The sequence below is a fragment of the Vigna umbellata genome, chromosome 1 (genome assembly GCF_029865625.1).
Source record: "Vigna umbellata cultivar VRB3 chromosome 1, Vumbellata_1.0, whole genome shotgun sequence".
Taxonomy (NCBI): Eukaryota; Viridiplantae; Streptophyta; class Magnoliopsida; order Fabales; family Fabaceae; genus Vigna; species Vigna umbellata.
Window position 1 is genome coordinate 4,434,362 of NC_142165.1, and position 15,297 is coordinate 4,449,658.

Here is a 15,297-nt window from a genome sequence, read left to right on the forward strand (position 1 = left end):
CCTCTCTTAAGAGCACCCAAATACAATCATCTCACTGCCAATATCTCACCAAAATCGAGTCATATCACCTACCTTTCCATAGCTTCTGCACACCACTCACCTTTTGGGTCGTCTACCTTCCTTGAGTCATATAGCTAGGAGGAGCCTACCATCATGTTTAGGTTAGACCATAATTATTTAACCTCCACAAGACCAATTGATGTGAACTCATGACCTTAACTTTAATACTAATTATTGGATTGAACGCTTACCATTAGGCCAAAAATTATAACTAATAGTCAAGGAACGAACAACTATTTTTACTTAAGAACGTAAGCGTCAATGATTCGATTATGACTTAGTCCACCTGACCTCCATCATAATACAATCGATGATGCATCGTGCAACAATTTAGTTATTATTAAGACACATAATAAGTCTAAAATATTCAAAGTTAAGTTAGGCACAAATTTAAGTACATTTTAAATATGAAATCTAAACAATCCATAATTTTAAAAGTATGGTCTAAATTATCCATATTTTAATAATTAATGCTTATAACTATCTACATTTCTTAACACGTTGCTTAAAAAAATATAAAACACTTTTATCATACACTCTGAATTAAATATAAACAAAACTCATTATATAATCAAGAATAAAAAGTCGTAGATAATATTGCTATATATAAGTTTGTCTAATGTATATAATAGTAATAAATTTAACCTTATCAGTGATAGGTTGTAATAACTTTGATTCAACTTTTTTTTATCTTAATGCCAACACAAAGATATTTTACATTTTTTATTTATAAAAAAAAAATTATGAGATGTCATTTTCATACATAGTTGCTAAACTATTACTAAACTCGACCAAATATAAAATTTACTAGGTAAGTGATATGCGGTAAATCTTTTAATAATTAGAACATGCTCTCGTATGGTTTTAGTGAACTTCAATTTTAACTTGTTTTCAATTAATTTTACCTTAAACATTTCAATTTTCAAACTAGTAATTCAATTTTCAATCAATGCAATCACACAAGCTTTTCCAACTATCAATAATAATAATAACAAGAGAGCTTTCTAGATTGTTTTGGCAATCTTTTTCAAAAAAAATTGTCTAGTTTTAACCATTTCAATTTTCAATGAGTTCAATCACCGAAGCTTTTACAACTATTGATAAAAAAAGTAGAAGGTGACTAAAATGACCCGTTAAACACAACTTAGGTAACATATAATTTGAGAATATATGTTTAATACGTGGTTTATGTTAGCTTTTAACCTTTTCTTTCGGTTAACATTTTTCTTTCACTTTTTTTATGTAAGAATTTCTTTTTCAAAAATCATATTATTTATTATGTATGGATATTTACGACCAAGATACGAACCTTGTTGATGCGGCTTTGCTATTTCTGAATGTCTGAGACGCTTTCTTTTCCTCCACTGATATCACCTGTTCACCTTCTTGGAAATTGTCCACGTTCCTTTCACTGGTATAATGTGTCCACCTTAATGGAAGATGGGGGGCGGTACCTGCGAAGATACTCCGATGCTAAAGTCACATGAGTTATGGAACCTCAGTTCTCAAGACAATGATCTTTTCTTATAGTAAGATACTTTCAATCTTATATTCAAAACGTACCCTTTTTCCTTAGCCTTTATTGTATTTAACCTAAAAATGTAAAACAAATTGATTACCTTAAAATCTGGTTAGTTACCCGTAACTGACGTTATTCTTAAAATCCGGTTAGTTGCCCCCGTAATCCGCGATATTAAAGTCAGATATTTTTGACTATTTCCTCTTCAGTTGGACTATTGGTCGAATTACTTAAATGTTGGGCTAATTGGCCCAACATCGTTTAACTTAATTGAGCGTCCGCTGAATCTGGTTTGGTCTGATTGATTGAGTGTGGTTTGACTTTTCCGTGCGCTGACCTAATTGACGTGGTTTGAAGAGCGCTTTTAACTTTGGTTGAGTTAACAAGCGTTTGGTAGAGTTGACGAGCGTTTCTATAGTATATAGAGCGATCGGTCTTGGGTACTAATCGCTCGACGTAGATACCATATTATACATAATGTCCCCCAAGTCCGAGTTAACCATTACGATTTGTACGGGTAGGTTGACTACAGGACTTCGGAGTTATGGTCGTCGTGAGGAGTACTTGATGCACACCGTTTCGTTTTGACGCTTCATTTGGCCAAACGAGGCATTAGGTTTTCCCACTTTGGAGGCAATTGCAAAGTCTCAAAAACAGAGCCGTTGGATTATCTTGATCTTGCGGCGCACAGCGCTTTGTGTCAGTTTTCCCCTCATTAATGCGAAAGGATATTTGAGAAAAGCCGGAGTTATTCAACCGTCACTTATCATTTCTGCGTTAGTTTCTTCTATCTTCGATTTCCCTATCCTTCTTTTTCGCACTTCACCAGGTAACCATGGATCCTTGCACTATTTTAGATTACACTCCAAAATCGGGGGAAGAAAGGGGACGAAGTAGCAACGTCGAAGCATCGGAAGCGTCGTTTGCCGGGATTCATTGTGAAATCACCACTATACTTAGTGGTGAAAGAGATTTTTTATACGGAAATGTCGTCACCGAGAGCCCGGAAAACCCATCTTCATCGTCTCCCAGCGTTAGCGGCTACGATTGGGCATCCAGTGACATAAGCGATTTTGCTAGTCTGTTTAATAGCAAACCTGTATTACAAGATTGGGTAGAGAATAGTTGTATCCTTAGAACCCTAGGTTACCAATCTTGTATAAAGTTAAATGCTTGTCGGGAGAATGAAAGGGTTTTTCATGGGAAAGAGAATTCTGCCGATGATTTCTTTTATATTTACTCTTGCCTGTTTTATGATATGTATGTGAGGTTGCCCTTGAGCGTTTTTCAGATAAATGTGCTGAAAACCCTAAACGTTGCCCCTACTCAGTTACATCCAAATAGTTGGGGGTATATCCAGCCTTTTGACGCTATGTGCCAAGCTTTGGCCGTTATACCGACCCCATCTTTGGTCGTACACATCTTTAAGGCTCACCCAGTTGCAAGGAGAGGTTGGGTTTCTTTGATTTCTGAGCCTGGAATGCCATTTTGGAATTGTATTCCTAATCTTTTAGAGATTTTAAGGATAAGTTTTTTGGAGTGACGATCACTGAGCCAGGTCGTCCTTTCTTTTTCAATAAGGATAACAACCCTAGATTCCCTCTTTACTGGACTCAAGACCCTCTGAAATTTACCTCTTGGTTGGAAGATAAAATGACTATTGAAGAGTTGGACGCTTTGAACATTTTGACAGCGCTGCCACGCCTATTTTCTTCCCGCAAAATTATAAATTGCCTTGAGCATGATGATTTTGGCTCAAGGGTATTTGGTATGTTCTTCTTATTAACATATTTAATTGTTATCTATCCGTGATTTATCTGTGGATATTTCCACTTGCCTACAGATATTATGGGAAGAAAATGTCTTGTTCGTGATTGGTTTAAGGCAATGAGTGATCCCAAGCCAGGTAGCGCTCGCGATGCTCACACAGCTGTCGAAGGTACCGCAAGAGGAAGGGCCATTAATCCTCTGCAGGTCGATCGTCCTCCCTCCCCGGATGTGATGGTCGTCGGAGATCAACTGTTAATAAGGAAGCGTAAGGTAGGATAGGTAGTTGAGAAGCCAGCAAGTTCGAAGAAAATGAAAAATGTAAAAGAGCCAAGCGATCACCCTTTTCCAGGTGGCGTGTGGGATCCAGCTTTCAACCTGGGTCACAAAATTACCTTCAATCTGGACGAACCTGAGAAAAAGGTAGTCGAAGGCATGACCGAGCAGTAGATTGCTGATACGACCCTAGAATTTGCGCACCGATCGGCTATGGCGACCTGGCATCTGGCGTACGCCTTGGATAGAGGTGTCCTAAGGACCGAGTTGCAAAAAGTCAAAACACAGCTGAAGGAAGAGATGGATGCTCACTCGTAATGCGAGTATAAACAAAAGCAGTCCGAGCAACTGTTGACTGAGGCTCGCGTCTTGATGGGGAACATGCAAAAGGTCGGTTCTGAACTGCACAAAGAGCGCGATCAACTTGCGGCTGATGTGGAGAAGCTGAAGAAGGAGGTCTTTGACCAGTAGAGTGTTATGACTTCGTTGAGGGTAGAGAGGGACGCCCTGCTTCGTGCGGCGGTTGAAGATAAGGAATTAAAGGAGGAGATGGGTGAGGCTATTCTGTTAGAGCATACTCGAGGCTTTAAGAAAGCCTTGAGGCAAGTATCTCATCTCCTCAATACATCCACTAAAGGGGTTGATTTTGACCCAAGAAAAGATGTTTATCAGGGGTGTCTGGTACCCCTCAACGAGATTCCTGAGGGCGCTCTGCTGGAATCTGAGTCTGCCAAAGCTAAAGAAGAGGCTGTCGCAGAAATAGCTGTTGCTGGGGAGGTTAGGGAGGAGGATCCCGCAGTTCTCTCTACCAATGTTGATGATGTTGTACATATTTAAATAGATTAGGCTTTCGAACTTGTTTTATGTATGTCGTCTACTATTTTTATGAACTTAAGGTATTTGGTACCTCTTGCATTGTCTATTTCGTATATACTTGTGATAATTACCTATGATAATTACATGTTGTCGAATACTATTATTGTTCCGTAGTGGGTACATTGCCTTTATGTTGGCATGGGCTAGGTGTTCTTGGGCGAACATAACCTAAATTAGGTGATGGTCCCCTAGGTTTGATGTTCTGGGTGTTCTAGGGCGAACATCTACCAGAGGGAGTGTATCCCTATATTTAATGCGCCTGGGTGTTCTAGGGTGAACATCTACCAGAGGGAGTGTATCCCTATACGCGATAAGCTGGGTGTTCTAGGGCGAACATCTACCAAGTCTGAGAGTGTCCTTGGTTGAGTGTCTTGGCACGATCGATTCTCTAACGTCCGCTCTTACAGTTTACAGGCAAGGTGTGATCATTGTGAGTAATTAATCATGTTTCAACAAGCTTGTGAAACTTGTAGATGGAAAGCAACCTGCTTGTGTTTTTCTTGAAGATAATGTATATGACAGAAGTAAAAAATGGATACAAATTTATTACTGTAAACGGAGGAACAGTGTTTCATAAACATGGAAAAATAAATTTCAACTGAAATAAAATTTAAGATGAGCTGCGTTCCAGGTGTTTGGGATGGCTTGTCCAGTAAGGAGTTTGAGACGATAAGCTCCATTAATTAAATCCTCTGTAATGTGGGACGGTCCTTCCCAATTGGCTGTCAGCTTTCTGTGAGCTCGATTCTTTCTTGCTTCTCGTCCTTTTCGCCATACGAGGTCGCCTTCTTTGAAGGCTCCGTTTCTAATTTTAATATTGTAGCGGTGGGAAAGCACTTGTTTCTGGGCCGCCGTGCGGATTGTGGCCACTTCTCGACGTTCAGGTAGCATGTCGAGGTTCATCCGCAATTGTTCGTCGTTAAGGTCCATATTTTGGATGTCTCTCCTTAACGGAGTCTCTCCAACTTCTATTGGAATCATGGCGTCTGTGCTGTATGTGAGGTTGAATGGAATTTCTCTAGTGGATCCGTGCGGGGTGCACCTGTACCGCCATAGTACTTCCGGCAACTCTTCTACCTATAAGCTTTCAGCTTCACCGAGTCGCTTTTTCAATTATGTAAGTACAACTTTGTTGGCAGCTTCAGCCTATCCATTCGTTTGTGGGTCTTCTACCGAGTTGGTGACATGTTGGATGCCTAAGCTCTTGAGGAAATCTTCTAGATTTTTCTCGATGAATTGTCGGCCGTTATCAGTGATGATTTTCTGGGACAGACTGAATCGGCATGTCAAGTGCCAGATAAATTTTTGTACACGTTGAGCGCTTATAATCGCTAATGCCTCAGCCTCTATCCATTTTATGAAGTAATCGATCGCCACCAGGAGGAACTTATTTTGAGCTTTCGCGATCGGTAATGGCCCGACTATATCCATTCCCCATTGGGCGAACGGTCACGGTGAGACAATGCCATGCAACTCCTCGGGAGGGACTCAGATATCGTTGTCGTGTGCCTGGCAGGATATACATTTCCTAACGAACGTTTCACAATCACGGTCGATCGTTGGCCAATAGTAACCTGTTCGCAGTACTCAGGCCCTGAGCGTACGCTTTTCTGAATGCAAACCACATACTCCGTTGTGAAGTTCTCACAGTACGTAATCTGCCTCTTCTTCTGACAAACACTTCAGCAGCGGTACGGTGTAGCCTTGCCTATATAAATCGTCGCCGAAAACAAGCAATACGCTTAGAGTTGGTTGTACTAACCTTTTCTCCCTGTTCCTGCTTCATCATTAGCTCTCATATGCTTTGTTGCCAGTCGGCTTTGGGTGTCACTACGTCAATGGAAAAGGTTTCAACTACTGGTTTGTCGAGCGTCATCTTAATGATCAAAGACAGTTGTGTCTTTTCTTTTGACTAAGTCAACTTAGACAAGAGATCTGCTCTGGAATTTTGTTCCCTAGGCGCGTGGACCATGTTGACGTTGACAAAATCTTTGAGGAGATTACTAGCTTTATGGAAACAGCGCAATAGTTGATTATCTTTAACCTGGAAAGTTCTTTTCATATGTCCGACCACCAGTTGAGAGTCTATTCGACATTCTAATCGAGCAATCGCTAACTCTTTGGCTAGAATCAAGCCGGCAATCAAAGCTTCATATTCTGCTTGATTGTTGCTGGTTTGGAATCGAAAAGTTATGGCTTGTTCAATGACCATACCGTTTGGTCCTTCCAGCACAATGTCAGCTCCTCCACCCCTTCTGTTCGAGGAACAATCCACATTAAGATACCATAGCGGTTCTGATTTATCAGGTATAGGTGTTAATTTGGCTGCAAAATCTGCCAAATGTTGACCTTTGACGGATCCCGAGGCTCGAAGCGTAAACCGAATTCAGAAAGTTCAACAGACCGTGAGACCATCCTACCTGCCAGGTCAGGCTTCTTGAGAATCTTTGCCATTGGATTATTTGTTCGCACCACCACTTGATGGCTCTGGAAATACGGTCGGAGGCGACGTATTGCTGTTAGCAAAGACAAAGCTACCTTTTCTATTTGCGAATACATTTCTTCCGCCCCCTGTAAAGTTCTGCTGATAAAATAGATCAACTTAAAATTTGGTGTCTCTTGGATAAGAGCGGCACTTACAACGTTGTTGGACGCAGCTATGTATAACTACAAATCACATCCGGCTACCGGTCGGGCCATGATTGGAGGACTTGTGAGGATATCCTTGACTGTAACGAAAGCTTTTTCGCATTGATCATTCCAGTGTTGAGTGTTACCCTTCTTCATGTTCTTAAGGATGAGTCTTATATGCTCTGCCAATTTCGGGATGAAACATGACAAAGCAATTAGTCGACCAACTAGACGTTGCACCTCCTTCAAATTAGTTGGGCTTTTCATCTCCAGGACCGCTCGACATTTATCCGAATTGGCTTCAATTCCCCTACAGGTTAGCATAAACCTCAGAAACTTTCTAGCTGGTACACTAAAGGTGCAATTTGATGGGTTTAATCGCATATTGTATCGTCGAACTTGAAGGAAGACTTCCGCCAGATCTTTAAAATGCTGCTCTACAGATTGACTTCTAACGACCATGTCGTCCACGTATACCTTCATGCATTTTCCAATTTGGTGGTGGAAAACTTTATCCATAAGATGCTGATAGGTGGCGCCTGCATTTTTTATACCGAACGACATTACCTCATAACAGTAGTTGGCACGTTCGGTTATGAAGGTTGTCCGCTCCTGATCTGGTACATACATCAGAATTTAGTTGTATCCTGAATAGGCGTCAAGGAAACTTAGCATCGCGTGTCCGGAGGCCCCGTCCACCAATCGATCAATGCTTCGAAGAGGGTAAGAATCTTTGGGGCAAGCCCTATTGAGATCCGTGAAATCGACGTACATTCTACATTGACCGTTTGACTTCTTAACCATGACGACTTTCCCCAGCCATGTAATGTAGGTTACCTCTCTGATGAATTTAGCTTTCAGCAGCTTGGTGACCTTCGCTTGTATGGTGTCTCTCTTTCTTCACCGAATCTCCGCTTTTTTTGAGCGACAGGGCGTGCTTCTTTGAAGATGGACAACTTGTGCGTCATGACACCTGGGTGGATTCCAAGCATGTCGGCTGCTACCCAAGCGAACAAATCGGCATTGGTTTTCAACATCTTTGTCAAATTTTGCTCATCGCTCGACTCCAGGTTTCCCCAATGGACGTGGCTTGTGATTCGTCCTTTCCCAGTACAAACGACTTGACGTCGCCCTAAGGTTGGATACGATCGTCGACGTTTGTTCTAGGGTCAAGGTCGATCGTTGTCGTTTCCGCCCCGCTAGGTTTTCTTGACGGTACGAAGGGTGTGACTTTTAGGCCAACAACATAACATTGTCGAGCCGTCCTTTGATTTGCTCTTACTGTACAAACAGTACCTCTTTCTGACGGGAACTTCATAGCTAAGTGAGAGGTGGACACGATTGCTCTAAAGGCGTTCAAACAAGGTCGTCCCAGTAATGCATTGTATGAAGTGTTCGCCTCTACGAGCAAGAACCTTACCCTGAGCTCTCTTGCTTCTTTACATGTCCCAAGTCGAGTTCTTAAGTCGAGATATCTTCGAGTATCCATTCTTTCTCCTGTGAACCCTACGATCTGCTCATTGAAAGGGACTATCAAATCTTCGGATAGATCCATTTTCAGGAAGGTGGTCCAGTACAAGATGTTGGCCAAACTGCCTTGATCAATTAACACTTTACTGACATCATATCGTGCTATCTCGGCGGTGATGACCATGAGGTCATCATGATCAGGATCAGGGCGTGGAAATTTGCATTTGTGAATATGTGTTTGGCATAGACCGAGGTTGTCGATCCACCATGTGCACAGTATTTAAGCTCCTCAAATGTCTCTTGCGGGCAGAGGATGATGCCCTCCTCTTGCGAAGCCTCCAGATATGGTGTCGATTCGTCCCTAGACCGACCTTTCTCGCTCAAGGTCTCGAGTGCGGCTTTGGGAGCGTCGTCTTTATCGATCGTCTCTACGAGATAGACGTTCAGGACTTCTACGTAAAGTTCCTCTCCTTGGGGCTTATTGCCCTGGGCACTTCCCCCTTTACATATTTTTTGGAGGTATCCGGCATTGACAAGTCTTTCTATCTCATCTCTTACTATGGTGCAGTCCTCCATGTCATGACCATGATTTTGGTGAAGACGACAGACTTTACTTTCATCAGCATTCTTTGGTGAAAATTTCCTTCGAACTATGAGGAGTTCAGCGTGCAGGGCCTCTTTGAGTACCTTTGCTCTGGGTGCGTTAAGAGTGGTGTAATGATCATACTTAGGTGCCCAGGCTAACTCCTTTCAAGGAGATTTGTCACCTTTGTTGCTGTTAGAGGGTCGCTTCGCCTCCTTCTTATTCCCGTTGGTGGGGACTTCTTGTTGCTGCTTTCTCCTTGAGTTCCTCAGGTCCTCGATACGAATAAATGTAGCGATCGTTTCCTGGAGTTCTTCCATAGTTTTTGGTGGTTCGGCATATACTTGTTCAGCAAAATACTCTAGTTTTAAACACGATGGTAAATTGCTAATAATGAAGGTGTGATTGGCGTCTTTCACTCTTCTTGCAGCCTCGTTGTACCTCTGCATGAACGCTTTCAGGGTTTCATCCTTCTCCTGTTTAGTGTTAACAAATTTTTCCGGTGTCATCTCCTGTCTTCGGTTGGCGGCATACTGTCTTCTAAAGAGAGTTTTCATGGTGGCAAACCAATCTACCGTATTTGGAGAGAGGGTGTGATACCACTCCAATGCTTCATCTTTTAAAGACAAGGAGAATGCTCAGCATATGACTGGGTCACTATCCGTGTAGAATGCCATCGCATCGATGAAGTTTCGGAGGTGGTTATCTGGGTCTGCCGAACCATCGTATCTTTCTAATGTCGGAGGAGGTTTCTCCGGCATAGCAGTCTACATGATGGTTTCCGTAAATGGAAGTAGATTGGTGAGCCTACTGCTCCCGTATGGTTCTCGCCTACGCTTCTATATGGGCTTGTAGCTCCCTGATCAAATCTTTGGTGTTGTTTTCTTCCATAATTCTTGCGGTCACCAATGGGGATCTCCGAATCTCGGTCCCACGGTGGGCGCCAAAATGTTTCTGTATGGATATTTAGGACCGAGATACGAGCCTTGTTGATAGAGCTGTCAAAACGAGTAACTCGGCCCAACCCGACCCGACCCACCATGGGTTGACCACTTAGTGAGTCAACCAAACCCGACTCATTTATTAGCGAGCCAAAAAAATTCGAACCCGACCCAACCCACCATGGGTTGGTGGGTTAAACGAGTTGACTCATTGGCTCACTTAATTAACTTTTTTTTTCACCCTCTTCTTCTTAGATTCTTAACATGTTACTTTAATTGATCAAATTGAAACAATAATAATTGGACCAATTGATATAAAAGAAAATGAAACAAAAGAAATACATTTTTATATATATTATAAGCTATCAAACATAAAATTTTGTCAATTTAGTTTAATGAGACATACACAACCGTTTGACCCATAAACTACATATATAGCCGTTAATAAAAATATATAACATAAGATAAAATTGTCATACTTGTAGATAGGTCTAAAAACAAGATCAAACAAATGTTATATTTCTGAATTATCCAATCTATAATATTATTCATCTATTAAATTGGAGTCCTGAATGGATAAATTCACAGTATTATGCTCTCTTGAAGCATATTCTTCTTTATCTCCATCTATAATATTATCCAATCTATAAACTTCGGGTTTTATTTGCATAGGGGAACTTTTGGAAAGACAACAGCTCGAAAGGCTCTATTGCTAAGTAAAGGTTGTTCATTTTGAATAATTAATTTGATTTCAATAAAAGAATAGGATTTGAGTAATTAATTTAATTAAAAAAAATAGATGGGTTGGTGAGCCAACCCAACCCACCACGGGTTGAACCTGTGTGAGCCGGGTTCTTAGTGAGCCGGGTCAAAATTGGCTCACATAAAAAATTTTGCATTTTTTTCCAACCCAACCCGGCTCAAACCCGTGGTGAGCCGGGTTGGCTCACAGGTTTCAACCCATTTTAACGGCACTACTTGTTGATGCGGCTTTGCTACTTCTGAATGTTTGAGACGCTTTCTTTTCCTCCACTGATATCACCTGCTCGCCTTCCTGGAAATTGTACATGTTCCTTTCACTGGTATAACGTGTCCACCTTAATAGAAGAGGGGGGTACCTGCGAAGATACTCCATGCTAAAGTCGGATATGAGTTAATTCTCAAGACAGTGATCTTTTCTTATAGTAAGATACTTTCAATCTTATATTCAAAACGTACCTTTTTCCCTTAGCCTCTATTGTATTTAACCTAAAAATGTAAAACAAACTGATTACCTCAAAATCCGGTTATTTGTCCGTAACCGACGTTATTCTTAAAATATGGTTAGTTGTCCCCGTAATCCGCGATATTAAAGTCAGATATTTTTTACTATTTCCTCTTCTGCTGGACTATTGGTCGAATGACTTAGATGTTGGGCTATCGTTTAACTTAATTGAGCGTCCGCTGAGCCTGGTTTGGTCTGATTGATTGAGTGTGGTTTGACTTTTGACGTGCGTTGACCTAATTGATGTGGTTTGAAGAGCGCTTTTAACTTTGGTTGAGTTAACGAGCGTTTGATAGAGTTGACGAGCGTTTCTACAGTATATAGAGCGATCGGTCTTGGGTGCTAACCGTTCGGCGTAGATATCTTACTATACATTTACACTATTTATTTTATTATAAATATCAATATGTGATAATGATAGTTTTTTTATCACGTTATTGTTTTATGTAATACAATGAAAGTATTATGTGCACTTAGTATGTTTACTTTACTTTAAATTTGATTGAAAATACACCAAGACTTTTATAACTTAACGATATATAAAGAGGATTATTTTTTAAAATTTTCTGAAAATTGTTTTCACATGCCTATTATATTTAACCCTTTAATATAAATTTTTATATTTTACTTTTTATACTTTATAAATATTTTATAATTTAATTAATATGATTTAAAAAAGTTACCTATATTAAAGACTGATTATTTTATAACCAATTTATATGAATATAATTTTATTTATACATATTTTGTTTTTAATTTTACCTGTGACAAGTTTTTTTTTAATTAAAATAATTGTTTTACCAATTTTACCTTTTAGTAACTTTTTTAAGTATATCCATTTTTTGAGTTTGACTTTTTTATATTAAATATAACATTTTAAAAACTAAAATAACTATTTATAATAAAAAAAATTATCTACACAATAAATAAAATAAATCTACCCTGAAATTGAAAAATTGATTTATATTTATTTTTATAATAATAATAGTAATTTTATTTTCATAAAAATAATAAACACATGTATAGTGCTGGTATTTTTATTATAGTAATAATAACAATAAGACTAGGATGGACACATAAGTGTATAAGTAAGATGTTAATGAGTTAACTTATCATAAATTGATGAATTAATTGAGTTGACTCAATTAAAGATCACTACAAGAAAAAATTCTATTATTTATAGTAAAAATATGTCGATAACTTACAAAATCTATAAGTAAGACAATTTTATCGATGAATTGCCTACAAATAAAAATTCGTAAATAGTTATAGTTCCACAAATTTATCTACAAGTAATTATTTATAGATTTATTTGTATGTAATTATCTAGAGATAAATTTGAAGGTAATGTGTTTATTATTTTGATGACCCCACTTTTTGCCTAAAACACTTATCTGAACATTAAAATACATCGTAAAAGTTCAAGATATTACTTCACTACAAGGAATTTATTTAATATCTAAAAATTAGTCACTAAAGTAAATAATTTGAACATACAATATTTGTACCTAGATTTAACAACGTAAAAAATCAAAAACATTATATAATACAATGGTTTGAATATAAAAAGAAATTCAGTCATGTGATAATATCTAAGTAAGATTTTCTAACACAATAATAATATCTAAAATTTTCTAACACTAATAATCTTCTTAAAAACGACGTGAATTAGTGAGTTCTTCATCTTTTTATTTCACTTGTTGATTGTCTTCAACCTGATTGACTTATTTAATATTTGGCTGTTAAAAAGTATTTTATGCAAAATCATTGCTGTCATGAACATCCTAAATTGGTTTAATTTGATCCACATTTAAAAAAAAAAAGGTATTTTTTTTAACCTAAATTACTCGAATATGCGGTGAGTGAAATTAACTCAGGAATTAAAGATCATAGGAGCATCTGTTTCCATTAATATAGTATAAGATAAATAATAGAATACATTTTTATTTAGTAATAATATAATGCATTTTATTTTATTTTATTTATGTTCTTTAAATCTAATATATTGTGTAAAATATAGTAAAAATCAATTCAAATATAGGAAATGTTTACAAAGAAATTTTGAAATTTAAATTTAAATTTCCAAAATTAATATATTTCAAAAAAAAAATATAAAAATTATACATAAACCTTCGTAATCATCCACACAATGTTCTCTTAGGAGAGCCTCACAATAACACATTTCATTGAAAGGTGAATTCCCAAAAACATTGAAACCAAATGATCACCACACCATAAAATGCTCATTTGTAACACGTAGCATCATATCACACAATGTACCCAAAAAAATATCATCATTCCATTCATCTCTTCCCCTTGGTAATTTTCTTGTGTCACTTTCAAAAGGAAAAGGTAAATTCATTCTGTGTCACAAAAATTATCGTACCATTCAGATTTTTTTCATTATTTCTTTAACGATTGCGAAATGAGAAAAATGAAAACATGAAATGTTTATGTGGCTCTTGTTTGGTGCAACCAAAGTTGAGGCTATTGCTTTGCTCCATGTGGATATCATATTAATAAACCCTCTCCACTTCCACCTCTTTTCAGGTCCCACTCAAAACACATTCTCATCATTTATATACTGTATTTCGCTTCTTATTTTTCAACCGTCAAAAACCGAAAAAATCAACGTTAAAAATGATCGATGATATTGCTATAAATAAATACAGTAACAGAGACGTCTGAATTGTCAAAATTTTCGACGTTATTTATTTAATGTTTGAACACACGTTGTTTAACATTGATCCACTGTGTTGTGTTGTATTATAAAGAGAAGAGTAACGTGTGTTAGAAGAGAAGAGTACGTTTCTTAATGGAAAGTGTAAAACATGTGTTTGATTTATCATAAAGTTTTCATGTGTTATTATATGTTAAAGGGAAGATTATCTTTAGAATAGGAAAGCTTAAAACATGCGTCTAATTATAGAAATTTGACATGTGTGGTATGTGAATAAATTAGGTTTGGATTTAGAAAGCTTAAAATATGTATCTAATTTATCGTGGAGTTTTGATGTGTTATATGTTAACAAGGAGACTTTATTTAGTATATCAGAAAACATAAAACATGTGTCCAATTTATTATAGAGTTTTGGCATTTGTTGTATGTTAAAGAGAAGATTGAGCAATGGAAATATGTATCTAACTTCTCATAAAGTTGTGACATGTGTTGTATGTTAAAGAAAAAATTAGGTTTAGTATTGGAAAGTTTAAAACATGTGTCTAATTTATGATAGAGTGTTGACAAGTGTTGTATATTAAAGAAAATAGTTTATTGTCGAAAAATTTAGAAGACGTGTCTAATTTATCAGAGTTTTGATGTGTTAAAAGAGGAGATTAGATTTAGTATTCAAAAACGTAAAATATGTATCTAACTTAGCATATAATTTTAACATGTGTTGTACGTTAAAGAGGAAATTAGATTTTTAAACTTGAAAAATACGTGGCAAATTTATTATATCTTTTGTGTGTTAACTACGTTTTTAGTTTTTAAATTATAAGGTGAAATTTGAATTTGTTTTTGTCCAAAATTTGATTTAATTTGGTCTTTAAACCTTAAAAATAAATTATTATAGTTTTTTAAAATTAATAGTGTTTTATATTTTTTTACGTATCAAAACAGTAATTTAAACTAACATTTGAGTTATTTATGTCGTTCAACATAATAAATGTCAATCTAAATCACTGTTTAACACTTAAAAAAAACTAAAATTTGTTAGACTAAAATGACTATATCTATTTATTTTTAAATTTTAAAAATTAAAATATATTTGGAATATAAAAAAAAATTAATTTTGTATCAAATTTAGGGATTAAAAATATATCTTATCCATAAATTTTTATGTGTTGTATGTTAAAAGAGAAATTAATCTTAATATCAAAAAACTTAAAATATGTCTAATTTATCATA

At 37.1% G+C, this 15,297-nt stretch overlaps 1 pseudogene; it reads left to right on the plus strand.

Annotated features, from left to right (window-relative positions):
* The first annotated feature begins 2,414 nt into the window (after nt 1–2,414).
* LOC148204440 (uncharacterized) lies at nt 2,415–4,459 on the plus strand (annotated as a pseudogene).
* Nucleotides 4,460–15,297: the final 10,838 nt, after the last annotated feature.